A 26055-nucleotide genomic window follows, 5' to 3' on the forward strand; every position below is an offset into this window, starting at 1 on the left:
AATACATACCTATAGTAATATATATTATTATATAATACACATTTGCTATATATTTCTGAAGTTAGGTTATTTCTAAAACTTTCACAGGCTGTAATTTAAACTTAGAAAGCACATCTCTTCAACAGCAAGGCAACTTGTCAGGAAACAATCCTTATTTTACCTATTGGCCTTGTGAAGATGATAATACCACTTTAGCTGACAAAGCCTGTGTTTGTCTGACAATTCCAATTAATTACTGAGACGCAACAGAGATGGGACCAGCCATCCAGATGTTTTTCAGAAAGAGATAAAAAAGGGGGGGGGGAGCAAAGGAGGTTTGCCTTTTGGGAATCTGCTCCAGTGTTTTTTAAATGTAATGGCGGGCAAGAAAGCCGGATTACTAATTTATTTTACCTGCACTTAACTTTCTACTCTCCTCTCCTTTCCCTCACCGCTGGGAGACGGTGGAAGACAAGGGAGATGAACACCTCACAAGACAGAAGCTCTAATCTGTTGCCAAGGAGGCGACGGTTAGAAAGGGCAGGGGTGCAGGATGTAAAAACTCTTAGGGCACCGACTGTCCTGCAGACCTCGATGCTCCTGATGCCAAAGCAACCCAGGGTTGCTGGAGATGGGGAACATCCTCAGTCTTTTCTAGCAAGCCAAAACTCGCCAGCATCATCTTTTTAACTGTTCCCTGTTCATTTTGCTCTAACCTGAAAATACTAAAGTCGGATTCCAGACACGCAAATACGTTTGAGGGCGATTTTGAGAGATTCCAGGAGATCTCAAAGCCCTTCAGTCAATCTAGCTATCCTGCTTCATGCCTTAGCGTCCCCAACGCAGCAGCGCTGAGCCCCACAAGAGACTGGCCTGAGAAACACCCCGTGGGCACCTGGGCTGGGGATTTCCAGGCGTGGAGCTAGGCAGCTTCAGAAAGCACCTCCCTGGGTGAGGAGCCTGAGGCAGGCAGGGCAGTGTGACACCAGCTCCCCTAGCCCTGAAATACAGTGATCCCTGGCCAGCCTCCAGTCCTCTCCGCGCTCCCCCGAGCAGCCCCGCCAGGGTCCGCACAGCCCTCGTGGGGCGAAGGGCTCTCGGGGAGGTGCCTGGATGTCGAAGGGCGTGAGAAGCCGCAGCTTTCCCTCTGGGTCTTCCCCACCCATCTATCGCCTGCGCCGAGCCCAGGGTCCTACCTGTACCACTCCAGCCCCTTTTCGTAGTTCCTGTCGAAGAAGCGTGGCTCTACGCCCACGGCCCGCACGTCCGGGTGGACTCGGATCGCCTCCAGCAGCTCGCGGGTGCCTCCTTTCTTGACCCCGATGATGAGCGCCTGTGGCAGCTTCTTCTCCCCATAGTTGGGGGTGCTGAGGGCGCCGCTCCTCTCGCTGCTCCCATTCACCGCTCTCCGGCCTGCGAGCTCCTCGTGGGTGGTGCTGGACTTCTGCGCTTCCCTCTCCAGCAGCGCGCTCTGCGCCGTGATCATCTCGCCAGGGGCCACAGGGGTCCGGAGCCAGGGGTCCCTAGCGAACCCGCTGCCGCTCGCCAGACCCCAGCCGTCGGCCCCGGGGGCAGGGGGCTGCTTGGAGGGCTCCGGAGGCTCCTCGCGGCTCGCGTTGTCCGGCGGCAGCGCGGAGGGCTGTGACGGGGTGCCAAGGCGCATGGGGGGCGGCAGTAGAGAGAGTGGCGGCGGGCTCGGCAGGGGCTCGGCGGCAGTGCCGGCGGCTCCTGCAGCACCACGGGGAACTGCAGGGTGCCCGAGCCGCCCAGGAGGCTGTAGCACAGGTAGGTGACAGACAGGGACAAGGCGCAGAGAAAAAGCAGCTTGCGCGCCAGGCGGCGGCGGCGCGGCGAGAAGTGGAGGCAGAGGCGGAGGAGGTGCGGGCCACGGGGTCATCGCGGCTCCGGGCTCGCTGCGGCAGCGGCGGCGGCAGCCCCCGACGCAGCCCGGACATGGTTTCAGCCGCCGCCAGCGCCCCCGCCCGGCCCCCCCCCCCCCCCCAGCCGCCCAGGCTGCATGAAGTGACGCCACTGCACCCCGGCCCTGGCCGCTGTCGCGCTGCGCCGGGGAAGAGCCCGGCTGCATGATCCCCCTCCCCACTCTTCCCACGGAGTCCGGGTGGCCCCCCACCACCCCCCTCAGCCTCCGGCAAGGGGACCAAGGGGGGCGCGTGGACCCGCCGGCTGCACCTGCTCCGTCTGCAGCGCCCCCGCTTCCCCGGCTCCGACGCGGCTCCTACTTCAGTCTCTGCCGCCGCCGCCGCGCCCTGTTGCAGCCCCGAGTTCCCTCCCCGCTGCTAACTTTCTGCGGGAAGAGAAAGGCGTGGATGGGAGGCGGAGGGGCCCGGGCGCGCGGTCCGCGCCGCCGAGGGAAGGGGGAGTGCGCCTCGAGCGCGCCTGCAGAGGGGGACGTAGAACAGAGGCGGCGTGCGCTAGGCCTGGGGCACCCGGCAAAGCGGAGATCGTGCCCCCCTCCCCCGCCCCGCACCACATTCATGCTGGAGAGGTTCCCCTCCCCTGGGAGCCTGGGACGCCAGTTTCTCCTTCCCTCTCCTGATACTTTCAGAGACTTAGAGCCCGACGCCTGCCGCCAGTGCCGCCCAACAGGTAGCTGGCGGCCACAAGGCGGTGAGCTCTCGCTTCCCCTTTTCTCATGGGACTCCAGGTAAACTCGGTCCATCCGTGACCCGCCCTTCTCCCTTCCTGGACATCCTCCTGCCTTTGACCCAGGAGGAATTTCTTGTCCATACCAGGATTCCCATGCCAACTTCCATCTTTCCAGCCTCCCCATCTTAACTTGAAGCTCCTGATTGGCGGAGCTTTGACACAAACCCACAAATTTCCTTGCCCTAGAGCTTCTGCCTCTGTCCCGCCACCGGTTGGTTGACTGTGCTTTCTGCTCCAAAAGGAGAGGCTGTCTCCTCCTGGACACCCTGAACCACAGATGCACATGCGCCCTGGATTTCCCTGGACCAAAATAGACTGAGACTATCATCGCTCTAAACACCTTATAAGCAGAGAGAAGTTGTGTTGCTGTGTCTGTGCATCGCTTCATTGAATTACAAAGTATCTTCTTTGCAGAGAGATTTCTGTCCCTCACGTCCCTCTCCTGGGGGGAATGGTAAACATCAGAAAGCTTTGGAACATTCAAAACTACACTTTGCTTCCTGTTTCCTTTTGCTCAGGGAGGTAGAGGAAACGCGAGGCTGGAATGGCAGGAACAGGCAGAGCTATCAACTGAGGCACTCCAGCGAACTCTGCTTCCTGGGGGCAGGGGCTGGCCCTGCACGCACCTGGCGCCAGTCTTTCCCAGAGGCTGGCTCCAGTGAGTCCTGTTTACCCTGCTAGCCACAGCTGGGTGCCTGGAGGGTCTGCTTTCACCTACAGGGCTGATGTGCTTGGCATCTCCGGTTTTGTTTGATCACATAACGGGGACAACAGTTGAAAGAAAATGTATATAGTGTCTAAATATTAACTAGATACCTAGTGCCAAAGAGAGAAAAAAATGTTGCTCCAATAACATGAACACAGACTTTTCCCTGAGTGAACAGAAGCTCACGGCTGCTCTCAGCTGGACATGAGCTTCCTTCACTGCAGCTTCAGCTCAGATAAAGATTATTCCTTTAGAATATATTTTTTATGGTACACCGGAGACCTCTGAAATGCAGAGTCTGGTGTCCTGTAAATCATTTCGTGGAACTAGGGATGCTTTTTCAAACACCACGCAACTGCACTCCTGTAATGTTAATGGGAAGGGGCCAACTGGAGCTGGGAGCAGCACAGCTTGCCCATCCCTCCTTCGGCTCCAGGCCCAGCTCTGGGTGGTCGCCCAGGAGGGCCCGGTTGCAGCAAATATTGTCACTGCTGTCGTCCATCTCCCTTTCAAAGCTAAGGCACCAGGATGCCCAGCACGTGGTCCAGGGGCCTCCCTACAGTCCCTGCCCGGCTCCCAGACTTCTCTATCCCAGCTCTCGGCAATCCAAATGAACTTGCTCTGTAGCTACTTTTACTAAAGATGTGCTTTCAAATATGGAAAGGTTTTGATAAAATGGTACTAACATTTAACCTAGAGGTGGCAAACTGGTAACAAATTAAGAACTGAATGTGGCCAGCGCAGTGATATTAAGAAGTTGAAACTGGTTGCAATGTTGTAAAATTGAGGACTTTCCCAAAAAATTTGGCTATGAGGTTTCTGCTGAAATAGTAGATCCTGCAACTTTGGGCCCCTCAGCCAGAACCGAGAGGCCCCCCTGACATGGAGCATGTGCCCTGTTCTTCACGGTGCCCCCCCAGAGTGCCCTCATACATTTATGTTACTTGCCTGGATGCTGCTAATGAGGACACTTCCCAGTGTCGCTTCTCCCTCTTGTCCACAGATAGTCCTACTTAAATAAGAGACTCTTGAAAGAATGGAACCCCGTTGGTGAAATGTTAGGCCCCACAACTGATGGGGAAGAGGTGATTTTTGGGGAGAGGAGCTTTGTAGATTTCTCACTTGGGCACTTACCTGTTTTGTTCTCCATCCAGGTTTTTTCTGGGAGCCAGTTCTTGAGAAACCTATAATGGAAAGTACGAGCTATCTACATAGGGAGAACTCAGACTTCGTTCAGCAATTCCCTGGGCGTCTGGAGACTCGATAGAATACTTTTTTCTTTTTCCGTTGCCAACACCCATGCCCATTCAGGCCTATGAGAGTTTTTACAATGCTGCTCCAACTGGTCTCCAGGCCTCCAGCGTGCCTCATTTCTCTTCATCGTAGAGGACAATAGCAGATCAATGTTTCTGAGGCATGGCTCCACCAGTGCCCTCTCTGATGCAGAAACCTTCCTCTCACTGCCTACCTGATAGACTCCAACTCTCTGCCTTAGCACTCAAGGGCCCCTCTGCCTTGCATGTATCCCACAGTCCTGCCAAACCGAACAGTACCCACTACCCAAAAGCACACATTGCATTCTTCTCTTTCACCTCTGCCTGATCAGATGATGGAGTTGAAACAAAGCCATCATTTGCTAGTTAAGTGACTTTCGGACAGGTCATTTCACCTCCCTGACCCTCAGTTTCTGCATATGTAAGTGATGAATAGTAAGACTCACCTCATATTGTTTTTATAAAGAATTAAATTGACTTAGAGAGCATATGCAAAAACAGCTGGCTCCCTGCCTGACATGCTGCAGCCACCAGTAATTATTCGGACCTAAATATTGGCTCATGCCATGCCCTGCTTCTTTTCCTATTAAAACCTTATCCTTGAAAAATCGGTGTGTACCCTTTCTTCAAAACCAGCCCAAGGTGTAAACTGAAGTTCACTTTCCTAAGCCGCTTAGTGACATTTATAACGCCAAATCTAATGCCTTAGTTTTTTTTTTTAAGCGAAAGAAGCTAACTCTGGCTAACTTCAGTTTTCTTATTAAAGAAATTGACTAGAAGGATTTATGGTAACTCACATAACTGAAGGGAATTTTTGAAAAATCAACAAACAAAAAGCAAAAATAAGCTTTGGAAGGCACAATAGAGCACAGTGTATAGTTATTATTACTGCTGTTCACCAGATATTGTCGGCTCTTCTCTGGCCCACAGAAGGGATGTATCTTCTTGGCCCCTTAAAGTCAGAGGTGACTCTGTGAGCCTTTGGCGAATGAAACTTGAGCAAAAGTGAGGTTGTCTCTTCCAGACAGAACCTTTGGCAAACAGTGGGAGTGTGTTTTTCCTGCCTGGCAGTTGTGCAAGAAGTTGGATCGAGCATCTTTTAGCTGCCATCTACTCAATCCTCCAGACTGAGCAAGGATAATACAGAGCCAGCCCCTGATGACATGGAGCATGTTTGAGAAATAAACCTTGGTTATTTTTAGCTGAGACTTAGGAGTTTGTTGTGAATACAGCACAACATGGACTATCTGACTGATGAAAACATACATATTATCAATTTCCTCTGCTGTTGACCAAAATGACTTCAGTGAGCCAATATTAGAATTCCTTTTCACAAAGGTGGATAAGTGACAGATTAGAAGTCTACACTGTCCCAGGAGTGTAGACTGATACCACGCTTATATATAGCAAAGATATTTCCTCATTTTGTCCTTTACTTGTCAATAAAAAAGTATATCTATAGAAATCTGGAGGTAAGGCTCCAGACAAAACCAACATGGTGACAAGGAGGAACATTACATACTTGTAAAAGGAGCGACAGATGAGAAAATAATAATAATGGCCGGGAACTTATAGAACCTTGCGTTGAAAGGGATCTCATATGGAACTTAGGAAATATTATAGCTGTAAGCACTACATGACAAAATCTGGTGGACGGAATTAAACAATACTTCGAAGAAAGATACCTTCAATATACTTATCTAAAAAGAAAAATTAGAAACCAACGAGCTGCTTGCTCAAGAAGCTAGACAAAGAGCGAGACAGTAAAGTCAGGAAGAAAGGAAATGATAAAGATAAATGCCAAACCTTTGTTTCTATTTATTTGCTCTTTATTTATTGCTATGGACTGAATTCTGTCTCCCCACAGTTCATATAATGGAAGCCCTGACCCCCGTTGTGACCATGTCCAGACACAAGGTCTTTAGGAAGTAATTATGGTGAAAATGAAGTCATAATGGTGGAACCTAAATCAGATAGGACTGTGGCCTCATCAGAAGTTGAAGAGATCTCTCTTTCTGTTTCTTCACACGCATACACACACCCCGCCATCTGAGGACTCAGTGAGAAGGGGACCTTATGCAAGCTGAGGAGACAGCCCTCGCCAGAACCTGACCATGCTGGCATCCTGCTCTCAGGCTTCCAGCCCCCAGAATGGTGAGAAAATAAATTTCTGTTGTTTAAGTCACCCACGCTATGGCATTTTGTTATGGGAACCCAAGCTAAGACGCTTATCTTTCACAGTTTGTTCCTGGGTTCTGGTACCAATTCCAATGTGTGTGGGGTTGGGGGTCGGGGGAGTCCCCCACACCAACAAGCAATTCTTGGGACACCAGCTGGGTGTCCTACAATTCAACTCGATTCTGACACTATGTACCCAGAGACAGCATCACACCCCACAGGTTAAGGGTTCAGCCCCACAAGACTGCCCCCACTGCAGGTGCCAACAGCAAGTCTGGGTTGTCGCCTATGCTTCTGAGCAACTGGCTGTCAGTAGGAGGTTCCCAAGACTCTCTACTCCGGTTCGACGAATTTGCTAGGGCGGCTCACAGAACTCAGAGAAACCTCTTACTTACTAGATTACCTGTTTATTAGAAAAGGATATGACTCGGGAATAGCTCGATGGAACAGACGCATAGGGCAAGACATGGGGAAAGGGCACTGAGCTTCCACGCCCTCTCCAGGTAACCACTCTCCCAGAACCACCTCTCTCCCAGACCCTCCACATGGTCACCAACCGCGACGCTCTTGGAAATCTGTCCTTTTGGGTTTTTATGCATAAGCCGTTTATTTATTCTCTTACCCTCGGCTGCTGTTTTTCCTTCCCCATTTATAGCCCAAAGCCAATCAAAGAAGGACATGTGCAGTGTGATGCTGTTCCTGTACATTTTTTAAGTGCATAACAATGTAAGAATTTGTTAATGGAGACATACACATGTATGTCTTGACTATGCATAAAAATGTAATCTTTTGTTAATGGAGCCATGCACATGGATATTCTTGGAATCATAAAGAATGTAATTAATTTTAGGATACTGATACCTATGATGAGAGAGGGAGGAGAACGGGATGGAAATGTGAATTTTAGGTGTGACGGCAACATTTTGCTTCTTAAAAACACAGATATCATTGTGGGCTGAATCATGTCCCTGAAAATTCATATGTTGAAGTCCTAACTCCAGGACCTCAAAATAGGGCTGTATTTGGAGAGAGGGCCTCTAAAGAGGTAATTAAGGTCAAGTGAGGTCACATGGGTAGGCTCCAATCCAATGTGACTGATAGTCACGTAAGAAGAGAAGATTAGAACTCAGACACACACAGAGGGAAGACCGTGTGAGGACACAGGGAGAAGTGGCCAGGGAGAGAGGCCTCAGAAGAGACTATACCGGCCAACGCCTTGATCTTGAACTTCGGCCTCCAGAACCGTGAGAAAATAAATTTCTATTGTTTAAGCCACCCTACGTGTGGCATTTTGTCATGGCAGCCCCAGCAAATGAATGCAACATCGGAAGCAAATAGGGCAGAATTGAACGTCTGTTCTTTCTGGGTATTGGGGCCGGAGATAGAGGTCATACTATGTACTCTTCTGCATATTTGAAATATTTCCATAATAGTTAAGAAAATAACAAGCAGATCCCGAAAAAGAATAACCAGAGAGTAGAAATTTATGTGTGATTACCTTACAGGCCAAGGTGGGTTTCGCGTTGGGCAGGTGGTTCTCTTCCACAGGGTGTGTCAGTCACCCGTGAATTCCCGTCTCTTGGCTCCGCCATTCCTGACGCCTGTATCATTGTCTGCAACCAATCTGCACAAGGAGAAAGAAGGAACACGGAGAAGACACACCTGCTTTCAAAAGTTCCAACCTGGAAATGGCACACACCACTTCCACTCCCATTGCATTGGCTGAAACATAGTCACACGCCACACCTCACTGCAAGTTGCTGGGTGACTGCCTTCCTGGGCACCCAGGACAAGGATGTGGACAAACAGCCAGTAGTCCCACCCACAATGTCATCAGGTTGACCCTGGTCTTCATGCTGCTGCTCAGTCCACAGCGTGTCTGCCAGGCCTATGGTTAGGGTTTAGATATTTTACAAAGGCGCGGGGTTGGGGGTCATGGTTTGGGACTTCAAAGAGGAGGAAGCCAATTCACAAGGAGACAGAAAACCAAATGTTTGCTGGGCCATCTCTAAACAAATGAGAGAGAACTTGTGTAAAATGGGCCCGGCTAGGTACCTTCTTCTCTACCACATCTAGAGTTCCCTACGTTGACAGCTCCTTCCTGGAACAGGCCTTCTGTCTTAAATTCTTTTAGGCAGTTAGGGGTGAGGCCAAAGTTTCTTTCATATATAAATTTTGAGTGTATATATGTAATTTATAGAACTAAATAAATGAATTTAAATATAGATACAATGGATTATATATTCTATTATATAGCAATATTAATATATATTATATATAGATAATCTCCTTGGTTCTCCAGAGAACCCTGACGAATACAGGAGGAGTTAATATTCTTTTATCGATGGCATTTACATTTAATCATTTGAAATTCTTAGTTATGACATTGTTATGGCTTGCAAGGAAGTGTCCTTTTCAGTGTTTCATTTAGAGGCCTCAAGATACCAATGTTAAAAAGTTTCCCATTTTACTTGTTTGGTTTGATAGGCTTTTTCCAATTGAGTGCACAGATAAACCAATTTAGGAATTTCAAAGGAGCCCCATTTAGGCCAGTGAAGCCTTAAATCACCCTGAGTAATCTGAGCCCAGTGGAACAAAAATCTACATGTAGAAGGTCTGTATTCTTTAAAGACAAAACCAGCAGGAGTCCCAGAGTGGGGCTGTTCTTTGGTGGTCCTCTTAGAAAATGGATTTCTCATCTGTATGAACTTACCAAAGGATCAAAGGCCCAAAAAAGGAGTGAAAGAAACAGAAGTTTCTAACAAAGCTGACAACGGAAGGATGGCCAGAACCAGTATCAAAGGACGCCTACAGAAAGAGTCTGGACCTCTACCAAAAATGGGAGGTCCAGGCCCAGGAGGACTTACCACCAGGAACCAGAGCCACCAGGAGGAGACGACAGAGCACAAAAGATTCTTTGCAGGCACCTTGCTTGTGTCTGTGAAGTGGCACCAGAATTGAAGGTCAGTAGCTAGGGATCCCACTTCTGTCACCATATAAAGTCAGCAAATAAGAGGCATAAACTGCAAAAGAACCAAAAAGTTTATTTGGGGTCTCAAGAATTGCAATTCAGGAGATGTAGATTCGAGTAGAAGCTCAAATGTGCTCCTAGGAAGACAAAGGAGGCAGGGGTAGATAAACGGAAAGGACACAGGCTTACAAAGGTCTACAGTGAACAGTTACTGACTGGTTCTGGCATGGGGTGAGCTGACTTGCCAGAACATAGTTGGTCCTAGGCAGACTGTCCCTTCTTGGAATGAGGAAACACTTCAAGATGTGACCTCTGCTGTCAGGTAAAGCTCAAAAGTTCAGTTAACATCTGGTGGTGGATGTGGTGTACATGCATAAGCCCCACTTCCTTAATGGCCTCCCAGCTCCATTTTAGAAGCCTTGAAAATGGTATTCCGTTTTGTCATTGTCATCCACCACAGTCACGCACCACGTAACAATATTAACGATGTTTCGGTCACTGATGGACCACATATATGACAGTGGTCCCATACGGGTAGCACCACATAGCCTAGGTGTGTAGTAGGCTCTACCACTTAGGTTTGTGTAAGTACACTGTGTGATGTTCACACAACAGTGAAAGTGCCTAATGATGCATTTCTCTAAAGATTTCCCTTTCATTAAGTGAGGTACGCCTGTACTGATTTTAGTCTTGTGAGTGTTGAATAATGAATTACTCATTTCAATTATTTGAGTCAGCCCCACTGGCTGAAGATGGTAAAGGCTGACTGAAGCAAAAAACTAAAATTTGTTATTCAACATTCACAAAACCAAATGAGTAAAGAAGAACTTTAAGTTCTATATCAGGGTTCATGTAAGGCAAAAACATTCTAAAGGAAAGATGGATTTGAGGACATATATGATTCTGAGTGTAAATGTCTGGGTACAAGCAAAAATTCCAGGGAGCATTTCAGACTTTCGAGGCAGTGGAATTGGTGAAACCAAAGTCAAGCTCTCCAAACAGTAAAGGGGGCCCAGGTAATATCTGGAGTACAGGTGGAACAGGCAGAAAATTTCATTAATGTAATTGTATGATTTCATGAATGGACAGAGTTGGAAAATAGGATGGCAGGGTAGGGCAGAGGGACCTGGAGGGCCCAGGATGGATGGAGAGATCAGCTGGGCTGGTGGGAGGAAGGGGCCATGGGCACACCCTCTTCATGTCCCCTCCCCCACCCTCTGAAACCCTTTGTGACTCTTCAGTGCTCTGTGATACAGGCCTGGGATTATAGGCAAGTGCAGACACTCTCAGAGCTCAGTTGCCTCAGGCAGCCTTGCGATTCAGAAAATGGAGTTCAGTCAATGGAATGTTCTCTCATTTCTGAATAGCCATATGGAGTTGTTTTTGAGCATCTGCTCAACATTCTTAGATAGTGACTATAACCTCAGCATCGTGTGTGGGTTGTGGTTGCTTCTTCTGTTCCTGTGCTTCCTGGTGGGGATTCCATCTTTACCAACCTTGTGGAAAACCAAAATCTACCAAAAGGTAAGGATCCCTGGGCAAGCCACCAACAGGGATTTTTTATTGTTGTTTCCATTTCTAGTCCCACATTTTTAAATGAGTTGGTCCAGAGAGACTCCTAAGATGGCAAGTCTGAATAGAGGATAGAACATCATCCTTCTAGGGGAATAGGCCAGGCAGGACTAGGGGTTCAGCTGGGACTGTTTCCCATTTAAAACTCACAGACCATCTGGGTGTGGTGGAGGATTCCAGGATAAAATCCCATCAGTGATTTCACGGCCCTGCATTAGGTTATTTAGAGAGTTTGGGTTCTGTGTAGGAGAACACTGTTCCCAACACTGGATCACGAGTCACATTCCCATGACGGGCGTCATTCGACCAAACTGTCCTTTGTATTGGGCAGATCAGGAGAGCAGGGCTGAGCCTCTGAGCAGACACTGGAGTGTGAGCTCTGTCCCAGGATACAGGGTCCTATCTGAGGAAGCACAGATGTGACTGGGGGCCTCAGAGTCTATGCCCTCCTTGAGCAGAGGACTTCTGACTGAGAATATCAAGTGTGGACTCTAGCCAAAAATCCTCCTTCGAGTTTTTCAAAGAAGGAAAAATTGAAAGTATCTTATCACCTTTAGAAATTCAGAAAGGGAAAGCACACAAAGTGCTAGTAATAAAAATAGAGAGTGACATTAATCTTGGATGAATATCTGAGTTTCCTAGAGAGAGGAGCAAGCCAACTAAGTCCTCGCTCCTCATTCTTTTCTTTTTGTTCTCAGCGTCAGGGCAGAGCCAAGAGGAGAAGAAAAGGTGGAACATCAAGTGGTAAGGTTCCACCTATCCCACCTGAGCTCTCCAAGGGTGACACATCCTGTCCTCTCCATGAGGTCCCAGGTCCATGGTCTCTGAGGATGTCAGTCGCTAGATAGAGTCCCTCTCAGAAAATAGAGGCCTCAGAGGAAAGGCTCATGGGAAGGTAGTCAGAACCCGAGACATTTCTCAGATTCCTGCTCTGCCCAGCTCTGGGCATGAAGCAGTGATGGGCCTGGACAATGGGTGTTGCCCAGTGGGTTGCCGTGGGAGACGCCAAGAGTCAGAACTTCTGTGTCCTGACCTTGTGAAACTACGTTGACTTCCTGGATGATCAGACTCCTCTTTGAGGTAACCATTGACCTATGTTCCTCACATGGTGGTTTTGAACATCCCATGGGATAATGTATGTGACAGTACTTTATAAATGAAGCAACAAACACATGTGAACCTTATTAATATTATCATTGACCGTTTGACCACATCTACTGATTCTTGGGGCTTTCAGAGTTAATATCCCGTTAATATCCCAAGGGTCTCCCATAAAGGGACTCCCGTGTAACACCTATGCTTCTACCTTTATTACATGTAATTCACTCTTCTGGTTTCCCAGGTTGGAGAAACTACCAGAGGGAAACAGAGGAGAAAAGGAGGCTAATTTCTATTCTGAAAAGGTGACCAGTCTTTTCTTTCCTGATCCCTCTTTGACATGTTCTCTGCAATTCCAGGGATTCAGTACAGCCTGCAGTAGTCATGGGAGGGGTTTGCCATAGGAACGGGTATGTGAATGAACGCCTTGGGGTGAGGGCTGCTGAGTGTATGGTGAAGTCATTGATGTGGGGCATTGTGAAGGGGCAGCAGGCTTCAGGTGGCCCCTCCCCTGACAGGCCAGCAGGTCCTCCTTTCCTTGTTCTGGTCCTGGCTACAGTTTTCTACTTCCTGTCTCCCGCAGGCCCCTAGGCCGGCCTCTCGATACCACCCGCATTCGTCAACTATTATGCCCAGACCCCTCCTGTGAGGTGTGTAATAGCACAACTGCTGAAATCAATCGGCTGCTGTTCCTGGAGGACCTGGAAGATGATACTGCCTCTGTGTCCTCTATGGCTTCCACAGCTTCTGGGACTGAGTCATCATTCACTCTGTCCTCTGCCTTCTCAGAAGTCCCTCCAGGAGACCTAACACCATCCCCTCCACCTGACCCTTCCCCACCGCCCCCCTCCGTTCTCTCACCTAACCCAATGACACCGTTAGCTGACTTTCTTTCACCCTCACCACCGGGTCACTCTATGCCACCAGAGCCTATTCCTCCCTTGGAGTCCAAATTCCCAGCAGACCATTCCCCACCCCAACCCATTGCCCTTCCCCCTCTCCCACCACATGACACCCAGGCAACGGGTCCTATTCTCCAACCAGAGGCCACTCTGTCTCTGAATACGATCTTCTCTCTTGACCGCACCCTTTCCCAAGATATTAACCCCTTACCAAATTTGCCCCAGATAATGAATCCCAATGACTCACTGGCTTGTCATCACGCACCACCAAGCCTGTCTGTCTCACCACCGACAGACCACCCTTTAACTGTGACTCAATCTAAATCGGTTTCCATCTTATTGAAGTCTGTTCCAGAGAACTCATCTCCAGATAGCCCTGGTGGGTTGTCCACTTATGTCCCAACAATCAGAGGCACTGACCATTCAAGCCTGTCAATTTCAGAATTATCCTGGTGGCAAGCTTGTGCCAAAGACTTGTTCTTAGCACCTTCCACCTTGGCACCACGTGATTTTAATCGAGAGTTTCTTGCCCTCCATTCTCCAGAGTCCTCTCTGGAGAGACACCCTACAGCTAACCTTATAGAGCCTGGTAACCTCTCATTTCTCAGCCCTCATGTCCTGGCACTCCTGGAGAGACAAGTCCGAAAGAGGAGTGATTTCCTGATGTGGAAGGAAAAGGAGAAGGAGAAGGGCTCTTTTCCAAAACAACTTAGGCCAGGCCACCAACTAAATCCTTTGGGGAAAATGTCAGAGTCAAATGCTGATGAGTGTGACTCAGCATTCTCCCTTCCTTTCTGGAGCAGTGCAGGCAAACCAAAGGAGCTGCACATGCATGAGCAGCCCCCATATCCTAAAATCTTGGAGGACCATTTACAGGAAAAATGTATGCAGCTCTTCTGGGGTCTCCCATCTCTGCACAGCGAGTCCTTGCCCTCTGCTATCCGTGACTCACGTGACTGCACCACAATCTTCCTTTTCAATACCATCTCAAATGCCTCCATGGGCCAAGAATCCCCAGTACCTCTCCATCGCCCACCTCCATCCTTGCCTGAGATCCAGCCCCAACCCTTGCCTCAAACCCTGCCCCAATCCCAGCCCCTACCTCTCACTCAGGTCAAGTCCCAGGCCCACCTTAAATCCCCACTCCCAATCCTACCATCTGGTCCTCTACCCCAGATAAGGATCTGTGGAGTGTGTTACCATAGACCCCCGGATGAATCAGAGTCTCTCACCTCATCTGAAATTCAACAACTGGAATGGAAAGTGTTGCAGAAGCAACAGGAAAGTTTGTGGGGTTCCCCCTCTGTAGTCCAAAGATCTCAGGAAGAATTTTGTTCTTCAGCTCCCAACTTTCCTTACCATCAGGCCTCCCAGGCCCATGCCTCCATCTCCACCCTTCCCGTAGAGTTTCCTCTCAGTGATGAGCTGAGGAAGAAACTGGAACATCACCTTCGAAAGAGGCTCATCCAACACCGGTGGGGCCTGCCCCGCAGGATCTGTGAGTGTCTGTCACTGATGATGCCTCCAAGAGATTTCTCAGAGATAGCTAAGTCAGAAAGCAATCGTGGACTCTCACGGATCTCGGTGAACAAAGATCTAAATGTTGGATTGAGCCAATCCAAAAGCTTCCATGAGAGGGGTTCAGAACTGCTTCAGGTAGAGAAGGAGATGGGGAAGGATCAGGGGCATAGCCCAGAGAACGGCCCAAAAGCTCATCTGTTGAGTGACCCAGAGAGCTCTTCAGATAAGGATCCGGCATATGACTCTGAGAAAGACCTAAATAGTCACATGGCAAGTCTGTCAGGGAAAGCTTCAAGGGCCTTGGAGGAAAGTCTAGATCAGAAACAACTTGAAAATGTCCTGAAAGCACATTTGAGCAAGAAGTTTGAGGAAATCAGTGAGGCTCGGCTCCCTGGGACGGTGCGCAGTTCATGGCATGCTAGCAAGCAGACATTGCTGCTTTCTGACAAACCCCGCACCCAAATAACTCAGAGGAGTTTGCCACCTTCAGTGGGTGGGGACTCCTCCCTGAATACCTTCCAGGAGCTTTGCTTCATTGATTCCAGTGCACAACAGATGATGGAAACCCATATTAAAAGTTTCCGTATGAGGATGGAGTGGGGCCTGCCCTGCAGGGTCCTTGAATCCATACAGGCGTTTAAATTGGAAGATGCTGCATCCCAGTCCTTGCCCTATTTCTACTGGCCCCCCTCAAATAACCCAACTTTGGAAGTCGACTCCAAATCCGAGGGCTTCGAGCCCCACAGAGGAAGCTCTAAATCTGTTCTTCAAGAAAAAGCGGAAACAACAAATTCAGCCCTGGTCCTGGATCGTCATTGCCCTGCTACATCACCTATGGGCAGGGAAGGACAAGGGGTGCCGAGACAATCACCCTCTGGTATCAACCAAGAGATTGCAGAGGTTGTTCAGAGGAGTAAGGGTGCCAGGCAGACTCATCTGCCTGTCACATGTGGCATCACAGGCAAAACGAGTCAGAAATTTACTCAACTAGGCAACAGATGCCCCCCAGAGCTGCCTGCAAGGCAAGCTGGTGCCAAACCTGAGACAAAAGATGAGAGAGTGAGTTCCAGTGATAGAAGAGAAGGGCGACAGGACAAAAAGATGAAGTCGGAACCCTTTTCCATGTACAACACGGCCAGGGACATATTCAGGGCCAAGGAGCTCAATGCTCTGCAGTCAAAAACTGGTAGTGTGTTGACAACCAGCAAGCCAGGAAGCTCCCAAATGATACGTGAGAATCACAGTAAAACAGAAATTACTGGGACCATTGAAAGCCCTGCACCAAAAAGACAAGTTCCCCAAGACCCAAAGTCATCGGATCTTAAGGAACATCTGTTTGGGGAATTAAAGTCAAAACTAGAGAAGAGGAATCAGAGCCAGGTCCAAGGCCAAGACACTGACAGGTCCCCTGCCTCAGAGAGCTTGACTTACAAGGCCTCACTGACTCATGCCCACGGTGTCTCCAGTGGGGACATGGGAGCTTCCCAGGTGCTGCGTGTCCATCTGGAGGACAGTGGGATCAGCAGGCAGCAGCGGCAGGAGCCTTGGGTCCCTAAGAAAGACCTAAAGAGGTCCGAGGATAAGAAATTCCCACCAGCTACAATGAGACTGAGCCCTCCGGGCCCCAACAAAGAAGAGCTTGGTGGAGGGGATGCAGGGTTGGGGACATCCCAACCTACAAGAAAGAGTTTCCCTACTCAGATCACAGCATCAGAGGAGACGCTTGGGAGCAAGTCTTCCCAGACCTCATCACAGAAGGCACAGCCTCCTCCTGAAAGTCTGTTCAGAAAAAAGCTGAACGACATTTTTCAATGGCTTCGTCCTGGGACAAAAGGCAAAAAGCAAGACCATCCCCCGGAAAAGGGCCGCCCCATATCATCTGCACAGAGCAGAGGCCTGGTTAAAGGGAGAGCTGCCGTTACTGGGACCACCACGGCTCAGAAGACCAGGACGGTCCCTGGGAAGTTCCCAGTGGAGAAACTGGGGCAGCGGTGTGCAACAGAGGTCACCCGCCCTCAAGAGCCCCTTCCTTCCCTGAGGAAGTTTGTGAAAACTGAGAAGAAGGCAGAAGAGCAGGCCCAGGCAGAGCCCGTCCAGGGGCATCCTTCCAACTACAGGGCTCCCTCCTGTAAAGTGCCAAAGGCCAAGTCCTGCCACCAAGAAGTTGTCTTTGCTGGCCAGAATTATCCTACATGTTCTAGACGGATCAGAGACCACAACAGACACCCTCAGAAAGTCGTGGCGCTTAAAGATCAGCTATTGGATCAGAAGCGTCCCTTATCTGTGCCCCGCAGGGAGCATGTGCCCCATCCAAGCTCCACCTGCGGGCGTCAAGCCGGCCCAGGGGCCTCCAGCTGTTCTCACCACTGCTAAAGGCACTATGTTTAGGGATCCGTCTCTACGTCAACAGAAAACGCTTTTCCAGCGTTTCGAGAGCGGAAAATTTCCCACCACAAAATAATTCCTTCTCGTGGAGAATATTAATTCTCCCCAATAAATGATTCTCTAATAATAGTGATGTCTTTTCTGTGTCCTGTGTTGGGGGCATGGGTTTCAGGTAACTCAGGGCTTGTGCTTAGGGAAAAGGAGGAGTGAGTTCAGCTCTTACTGATTGCTTCCTCTGGCTTCTGAAAGGTCACCAGTGCTCTGCAGCTCTTGTTGACAAAGCGATATCACGTGCCCCCAAAAGCCCATTTCCTCCCTGATGAAGTTTGAGGAGGTGGGCTCTGCCTCCTGCCTCTTCGCTTAGCCTTAACGAAAGTGTAGAGCAGCCCACACCTTCCGCTCACTGAATGTTTTACATCCTTCAGAGAGTAGGGAAGACAGGTGTTCTCTATCCGAAGAGGGCCAAGAATAGGTATGCAATTCATAAAACAACAATGAAGAAAAAACAGTGGCTTCATCATGATTTAGAGGTCAGTGACCAGAGGACCCCACAGGGGGTGAACCCTAAATGGGATTTGGGGGGTGGGGGAGGGTATTGCTGCAGTGGATCCTGGGCTGGTGGGGGAGGGGCTAGCAACAGCACAGACACGCCTTAAGAATCTGTCATGTGAGTCATATTAATGTGTTAGGGAAGAATACTTTAAACTTTACACTGAGGTTTCCCTACTGGAAAGGCACCTGGGGGAAGTGGTTCCCCTCTGTAGGTATTTCTTCAGACTGCCAAATGATATTTTGTTGCAGAGCAAAAGCATCACTCAGCTGCCAGTAGTAACAATGTTGACCAAGTAGCCACCTACCTCCCAGGATAAAATAAAGCTGAGAGTAAGGAAAAGATGACTTGGAGTAAGCCAGGAGGAAAGAAAAAATGAAGAGGGGAAAGAAGGACCTTGCTGGTAGAACAAAGCTTTATGCCACATCATCATCCATATGGTGACCCTGTCCTGTTCCCCCCGCCCCCTCCTCAATCTGATCCAGGCATCACCACCTTGAGGCTGATCCAGGCACTGCACAGCACACTGATGCCTTATTCCAAAAAGGCACTGGGCTGTTCTTTGAATACTAAACACTATCTGCAGGGAGGTCATCAGGCATGGCATCCCCCTCTTTGGGAAGGTGATCTTGCTGCCTTCCGTCCATCTATGCTTAATAGGAATATACAAGATCTTGCCCTTAATGTGTACAGTTCACCTATCAGGATGGAAGTGCCGCCTCTGATATTCACGGCCTTGGTGGAGCCATGGTTGGTCTCCCCCAGAACATCTGCAGCTCATGAACCAGAGGTGAGTCCCAGACTATGCACCAGGTTACAGATATATGGGGGTCTCACCATGGACTGCACACATACCCACCCTTACAATAGGGGTTTGGAGGAAAGGCAACTCCACTTAGACAGACTGGGACTCAAAAATTGGCTGAGTGTCAACTGGGGCAAAATTCAAAAAGCATTATGATGGTGAGCGTGAAATACATTAAGTTGTAGCTGTCTAAGTAAAATAAAGATGGTTACAAGGGTGGAAAAATAAAATACCAATTTTGTTTTCTAAAAACAACATGATTTTAAAAATGGAAGGGAGGAGAAAAAGGGAAAAATAGAATAAAATGATTGTTCTGTAAGTAATAAGAGGGGGTCAAGACATAGGTGACAAACGAAATAAGACTCCAAGTAAGGGAAAGGAATTTGAGGTTTCCAAGCCCCTTGAGGGAAGCTCTAAAAGTTTTCAGGGAAATAAGGTGCAAACAACGAATTCAGTCCCCATCCTGGATCTTCCACTCCCTGCTACCTCATCTGCGGGCAACGAAGGACAGGGGGCCCTAAAACCATCCCACTCTGATAGCGACCAGGAGCTTGCCAAGGACATCCAGTCAATCGAGCATGGCAGACAGACTTCAGAGATCCTCACACACAGCTTTATAGACAAAGTGAGTCAGAGTAAGACTGCACTAGACAATAACAGATGCAGCCGAGAGGTGCCCACAAGGCAAGCTGGGGCTGGACATGTGCCAAGGGATGAGAATGTGAGTTCCAGTGATAGAGAGGACATGATTCAGGGCCAAAAGATGGTGGAGAAGAATTGAAAACATTTTTCCACGTCCACCATGAACTTCAGGGAGATATTCAAGGCTGAGGAGCTGTGCGTTCTTACATCACAATCTTGTGACATCTTGACAACCAACAAGTTGGGAAGCTCCCAAATGGTAAATATCAATGTGAGCAAAGTAGAAACTACCCTGACCAGTCAATGTCCCTCACCAAAAATACCAGTTCCCCAAGATTCCAAGCCATCAGACATTAAAAAACAGCTCCTTACCGAGTTGAAGTTTCAATTGAAGAGCAGGGAACATAGCCAGCCTAAAGGCTCTCCCGCTGACATATCCCTTACTTCAGATAGCTTGCCTTCCGACTCCTCACTGACTCAGTCCCAGAGCGTCTCCAGTGGGGACATGGGAGCTTCCCAGGTGCTGCAAGTCCACTTGGAGGACAATGGGGATTGGCGGGAACCCTGGGCCTCTAAGCATGTCTCATGGAAATGCCAGGATAGGAATTTCCCACCAGCTGCAAAGACAGTGAGACCTCTGGACTCCAGAGCAGGAGAATGTGGAAGCGAGGATTCAGGAGTTGGGACGTCTAAAGCCAGAAAGAAGAGCCACTCTATTGAGGACAGAGAATTAGAGGGCACTTTCCCGTATCTGTCACAGAATGAACAGTTTCCTCCTGAAAGTTACTTCAGAAAAAAAATGAGGCAGTTTTTTCAGTGGATTAATTCCAAGAAAAAAATCACAGGGCAGGAAAGTCCCCAGCAAAAAGCCAAGTTCACGTCAACCTTTGCACCGCTCCGAGACCCAGCTCAAAGTGCAGCTCTCGTGAGCTGTGGGCCTCCTGAAGCTCATGAGCTCATGGCAGCCATCGGGAAGATCCTAGAGGAGAAACCGGCATGGAGATACGAACCTGAGGCTGCAGAGTGAAGTCAGCAGAAGGGGGAACTGCAGGCCCAGGTAGAGCCTGACCAGGGACATCCCTCCAACTACGGGGCTCTCTCTGACCCACAGCCAGGGGAATGGGCAAGGACCACATCCTGCAGCCAAGATGCTGTCCCTCCTGACAAGAGTTTTCGTACAAGGGTTAGACAGAAAAGAGACAGGATCAGACAGCCCTGGAAAGTTGTGGCCTTCAAGGACCAGCATTTATGCCAGAGTCAACCCCCTTCCCCACCCTAAAGGGAGTCTGTGCCCCATCCAAGACCCACCTGCATGCATGATGTATGCCACGTCCCTCCGGCCACCCTCACCTCTAATGAAAGCACTGTGTTCAGAGATCTGACTCTTCTATTCAAACAGGAAATGCTTCTCCAACACTTCCAGGGAGGAAAAATGTCCCCAAAGAAATCATTCAGTCCTTGTTGAGAAAGCATTGCCATTTTCACGAGAACACATCCTCTGATGAGAACCATGGTTAGCACAACCAAGAATACTGATCGTCCTCAATAAATGTTTCTGCTAGGAGAGAGTAGTGTTCTCTGTGTGGTGCTTTGGGGGAGTGGGTTTGGGGTTCCCAGCGCTTATGCTCAGGGAAAGGAAGGAGGGAAGTCAGCTCTGACTGATTTCCTCATTTGGTTTCTGCAAGATGACCAGTCCCTTGTAGGGGGCCTGACAGTGGCTTTCTCAGTCTTATCTTGGGTCCTGTATTTGACCTTACTCACATGTCCTGTACTTAAAACACTTTACTTTTTCATAAAAAGTACAAAAAGTTTACTCTAAAAACTTCCGGGCCTTCTCAAAATGAGAAGAACCCTTCAAGTCCAGAACTTGGCTCAACTTGTCTTTCCATCTGCTCCCTCACTATCCTGAACTATACACAGCTGCAGGGTGGGATGCGTTCCTCTGGAAGGATACAGCCAGAATTTCCCCTTGTTGCCTCAGAAAGTTTTGGAATTGGAAGTGTGGGGGTGTTTAGGCCCTGAGGTGAGTGGCAGGGGGAAATGTTGCTCTTGGATCTCTTGGTGAGGAATGAATGTCACCTGCTCCTAAGAGCCTTTCTCTCCCTCAGGAGGTCTGGGTGGTGGGCCGCGTCCCCACGCCTCAGCTGACCCTAATGAAAATGGGGGGCAGTTCACCCTTCCCCTTCCTCTACCCTTCCTGGAGCAGACGGGAGGAGAGACCTTGCAGCTCTGAAAAGGACCAGAGATATGAATATTTTCCTGAAAACGGTAACTTACCTTCATTTAGAAAAAGTTGCTGATTCCTGAGTATCTCACAGGTGAGCAGTCAGTGCAGGTGTGCGTATGGGTGGGTTTTGCGATTGTGGACACTGGAGTGGCCAGGGCAGGGTCCAGGAACTGGGTGGGTCCCACCGAAGAATCTGTTATATGTGGGGTGGTAATCTGTCTGGAAGGCACATTCTGAGCTCAACAATGAGGTCTCCCTGCATGTGAGGACACCTCAAGGAAAGGGCAGAGACGCTCCCGAGGGAAACTTCCTCAGGATGCCCAGCTTGGTAGAATTATTGCAAGACCAAGAGATCACCTGGCTATCATTTGTAGGAATGGTCGTCAGGCAGCCACCCAGAATTTGGGGCAAAAGGAGACAACAAGTAGGGAAAAAGGAATGGTGGAGTGAGTGGAAAAGGAAAGAAAAAATGAGGAGGGGAAGAATGACCTTATCATCACACCTCATGATCCCTGAGGGTCACTTCGAGCTCAAAATGTCCCTTCCAGACAGATTAACACCCCACATCCTGGCCATCCACTCCACCCAGCATTACCTTACCTAGGCCTCACCTCCTGGAGACTAATCAGGGCTGGGGGGAGCACAATGATACCACTGCAGCTAAGAGAACTTGGGATAGTCTTCGAGATTGAAGACAGTATCTCCAGGAATGCTGTCAAGGAGGTTGTCCTCTCATTTGGTGCCTGCCTTCCCAGCCATGCTACATCTTACACCAAGGTTACAGTAATTTAGGGGTGTGTTAGTTCCTATATAACAAATACCCCAAAAGTTAGTGGCTTAAAAAACCAAGTATTTATTAATTCATAGTTTCTGTTGGTGAGGGATCTAGGCAAGGCCCACCTGGGTTCTCTGCTCCAAGGTCTCTCACAAGGCTGCAATTAAGGTGGCAGCTGGGGCTGGGGTCTCAGCTGAAGGCTTGACTGGGGAAATACACACTTCTTCGCTCACTTCTATAGCTGCTGGCTGGATGCAGTTCCTGAAGGCCTGTTGGACAGAGAGCCTCAATTCCTGGATGGCTGTTGGCTGGAGTTGGCCGGAGGCAACCTTCAGTTCCTTGTCATGTAGGCCTCTCCAACATGGCAGCTTGCTTCATCAAAGCCAGGAGAGAGTCTGCTAGCAAGACAGAAGTCACAATCTTGTAAACTAACGAGGGAAATGATATCCCATCACCTTTCCCTTATTCTATTAGTCAGAAGCAAATCACAAGGTCCAGCTTACACTCAAGGGGAGCAGTTTATACAAGGGTGTGACTAGCAAAAGAAGGGATCTTTGAAACCTTCTTAGAACTCTTCCTAACACAAGGGTTTCTTCTTGGACATCCCACTGAGTTCACTGAAGCAAAAGTGACCAAAGGGACCAAGTGGATCCTTGTGCTCATCCATATCCACGTCATCAAAGGTAAAGCTGTTTAATGGCTAAGCGGAGAAACGTCTGGTAAGAAAAACATCAAAGAGATTGAAGCATCCAAAGAAGCAGGGAAAGGTGGCATGGAGGTAAAGGCGGTGTGGGGTCATCATGAACGGTAAAGTGAAAGGAGCCCTTAGAACCACCTGCCTCACCACTGCCAGTATTCAGACTTAGAGGGGAGGAAAAATTAGGAGCAAGACGGCTCATCCTCGCTCCGCCACCAAATCTCCACTCTGCTCTAGCTCCCCGACTATAGGCCTAAAGAAGCAACCTTCAGTTCCCATAGAGATAGCCAGGCTTATCGAGGAAGCAAACCCTACAGCTTGCAAGGTTTAACTTCTGCTCTTATTGATATATTTAATATAGCACATCCATCATTTCAAATTTGCTTCTCACAGCTTGAACATCAGAGAGAATGAATCACACAATCGATGGCAAAGCCAGTACTAGGGAATTCAGCATGTAGCTCCCATTCTGGGATGTTTTCCATGAACCCACTGCCAAAGAGCTTCTAACCAAGGGAGAGGTGGTGGCTCAAAAGGGCTGACTTACTGGCTGGGGTCACAAGACAAGTCATACCTGGTGCCCAGATATTTGCTTCTATTCAGAGAAACACTGGATGAGGCAACGAGACAGAATTTGCACACTCAGCACATCTAGGCAGTGAACTGTCCAAATGAGGTGACAGTACCACCCAGGAGTGATCCCACACTCTTGTTCTGCTTCTAGTACTGTTTTCCTTTCTCCCAGATTCCAGTTCCTATGGGAAAGCAGGACTCTTACCAAAAGAAGGAAAACGTATTAGCTGAACAGTGACTGGAGAGATGAGGAGGAATTTCTCTAGATTTCATGGGCTTGCTGCTTATACCCAGAGATCAGTGCTGTGCAGCTTGGGGGGTGTGGGGGGTGGGGGTGGGGGTCTCATTTACATGGTACTCTGTGGCACCTGAAGAATTTTCAGTGACATAGAATGTGATGGGAATGGGTTACCTGAATTTTTATACCCTCAAGCCCACACTCCAAACCTAATGTCAGGGCGAATAAAATGCATGAATTGACTGGTACCTTGATGTGGCTTGGGTATGGGAACCCCAGATCTCAGCTTCAGGCACTGTGAATTTCTCTGGTACCAGGTGCTGCCTAAGGGAATCAGCTTTCTTGAGGCAGCCTTCACATGGATTAACACTCAGAACTGTGCCGTAATCTGCAGCCACAATGAAGGGGCCCAGGCTATGAGAAGGGGCTCTTCTCTCTCTTTTTTTTTTTTTTAAAAGATTGGCACCTGAGCTAACAACTGTTGCCAATCTTCTCCTTCTTTTTTTCTCCACAAATCCCCTCAGTACATAGTTGTATATTTCAGTTGTGGGTCCCTCTAGTTGTGGCATGTGGGACGCCGCCTCAATGTGGCCTGAGGAGCAGTGCCACGTCCACACCCAGGATCCGAACCAGTGAAACCCTGGGCCGCCAATGCGGAGCGTGCGAACTTAACCACTTGGCCACGGGGCTGGCCCCGGGGCTCCTCTTGAGGCCTTTCCTCTGGAACTTCCATTGGCCCTGGATCAGAGCCTAATTTAGGCTATTTTCCTGGGGTCACAAGGACACGTTTGGTCTTCCTTAGGGAGGCCAAGTGGAAGCTCAGAGATTTGTGGAGGCTGCCTCCCTATCTCTCCCAGGAGACTCGGGGTCTGTTCCTTCCTTCTATGGGGGCCAGGAGGTAGAGAAGGAACTGAGTATTATGCAAGTTTAGCAATGCTTCACTGTGGGAGGGGGTTGGGCTGACAAGAGTAGGTAATTTTCCTTTGCAGGGATTCTTGCCCAGCTTGAGGCAACCTTCATTTGAAGCAGGATAATGCTGTTTCTACCCTCCACCTGAGGGGATTCCAGAAGGAATAAAAGTTACCTTTCCTCATTTGTCTTACAGGAAGTTCTGGGCTTCTGGGTTCAGGAGTTATTAATGGCTTTCATGTTTCCTGAACCCAAGCAGAAGTTGTGAGACACCTGTTGTACAGTCCTGTCCAGACCCTCATGTGGGAGGAGACTTTAGCTGGCTGCTCCAAGGAGAGAGGAGATAGGGGTTGACACAAGTGCTGGGGTGAGAGAAGGAGAGTTGCCTAAAGGTAGCAGTGGCTCCAAGACCCTGAGAATCAGGATGTAGACACGAGTCCCTTAGGTGGACGGGTTCTGTGTGGAAGTCCTCTAGGAGACAGCACAATGTTTTAAGGGATGAAGTGATGATGCTGAGATGACTAATCATCAAGCCCCATCATCTTGAGAGCTGTCGCAAGACACGGCATTGCTCACACTTAGCACAGAGGCTGTGCAGCCACTGGCCTTTCAATGGGCCTGAAGGGCTTGGGCAATGAAAGTCCCAGGGGCAACCAAGATGGACTCAAGATCACAGGCTCTTACCTACATATTTGATGGTGAATACTTAACTAAATAGGCAAAAAGCTCCCATTAATGACTACTATTGTATATCTTCCTACCCTTGAAAATGGGGTCTTTGAGCCAGATTTAATTTAATTTAGAAAAATTAAGTACTGCTTATTGTACTTCAATGTTGTGAAACAAATTTATGCTTTTTATGTATATTATCCCATTTAAACTTTACAATGCTTTGAAGTAGGTTTCTTTACCCTCTTTTATAGAAGGGCACGACCTGAAGGACAGAGAAGGTAATATATATTCAGAGTGCTAGCACAGAAGAGGGAGCCAGGGATGGAGAGCCCCCTTAGGCTGTGAGGGATTCTTTGGATGTAAATGATGGCAAGCGCAATTCAACTGACTTTAAAAACAGGATCTGTTGACTCAGGCACCTGAAAAAGCTCTGGGAGTCAGGCTGCCCTCACGCAGGAGGATTCATATTGGGGCTCAGCTGATGTCATCAAGTTTCAGTTTCTATCCATTTCTCTGCTCTAGATTCTGGACTGGCTACCTTGTAAGTCTGTCTGGCAAGTTCGTAGCTACATCTTCCAAACTAAAAGCGCAGCTAAAAATGGGTTGTTTCTCCCACTAGTCCCTTCAAAAGTCCCACTGTGCCTTATTGTTTCCTGTTGGGTCACATGCCCATCCCTGACCAATCACTGTTGCCAAAAGCATGGACCAATCTTT

At 48.9% G+C, this 26055-nt stretch overlaps 1 long non-coding RNA gene and 1 pseudogene across 1 annotated transcript; one reads left to right on the top strand and one right to left on the bottom strand.

Annotated features, from left to right (window-relative positions):
• LOC138917414 (heparan sulfate glucosamine 3-O-sulfotransferase 4-like) overlaps positions 1–26055 on the bottom strand; it is a 117959-nt pseudogene that overhangs the window by 65346 nt on the left and 26558 nt on the right.
• Positions 11042–17382, top strand: LOC138917419 (uncharacterized). The gene is made up of 4 exons (XR_011425377.1): positions 11042–11299; positions 12046–12091; positions 12690–12750; positions 13029–17382. It is a non-coding gene; the product is annotated as an uncharacterized lncRNA (long non-coding RNA).

The sequence above is a fragment of the Equus caballus genome, chromosome 14 (assembly GCF_041296265.1).
Source record: "Equus caballus isolate H_3958 breed thoroughbred chromosome 14, TB-T2T, whole genome shotgun sequence".
Classification (NCBI taxonomy): domain Eukaryota; kingdom Metazoa; phylum Chordata; class Mammalia; order Perissodactyla; family Equidae; genus Equus; species Equus caballus.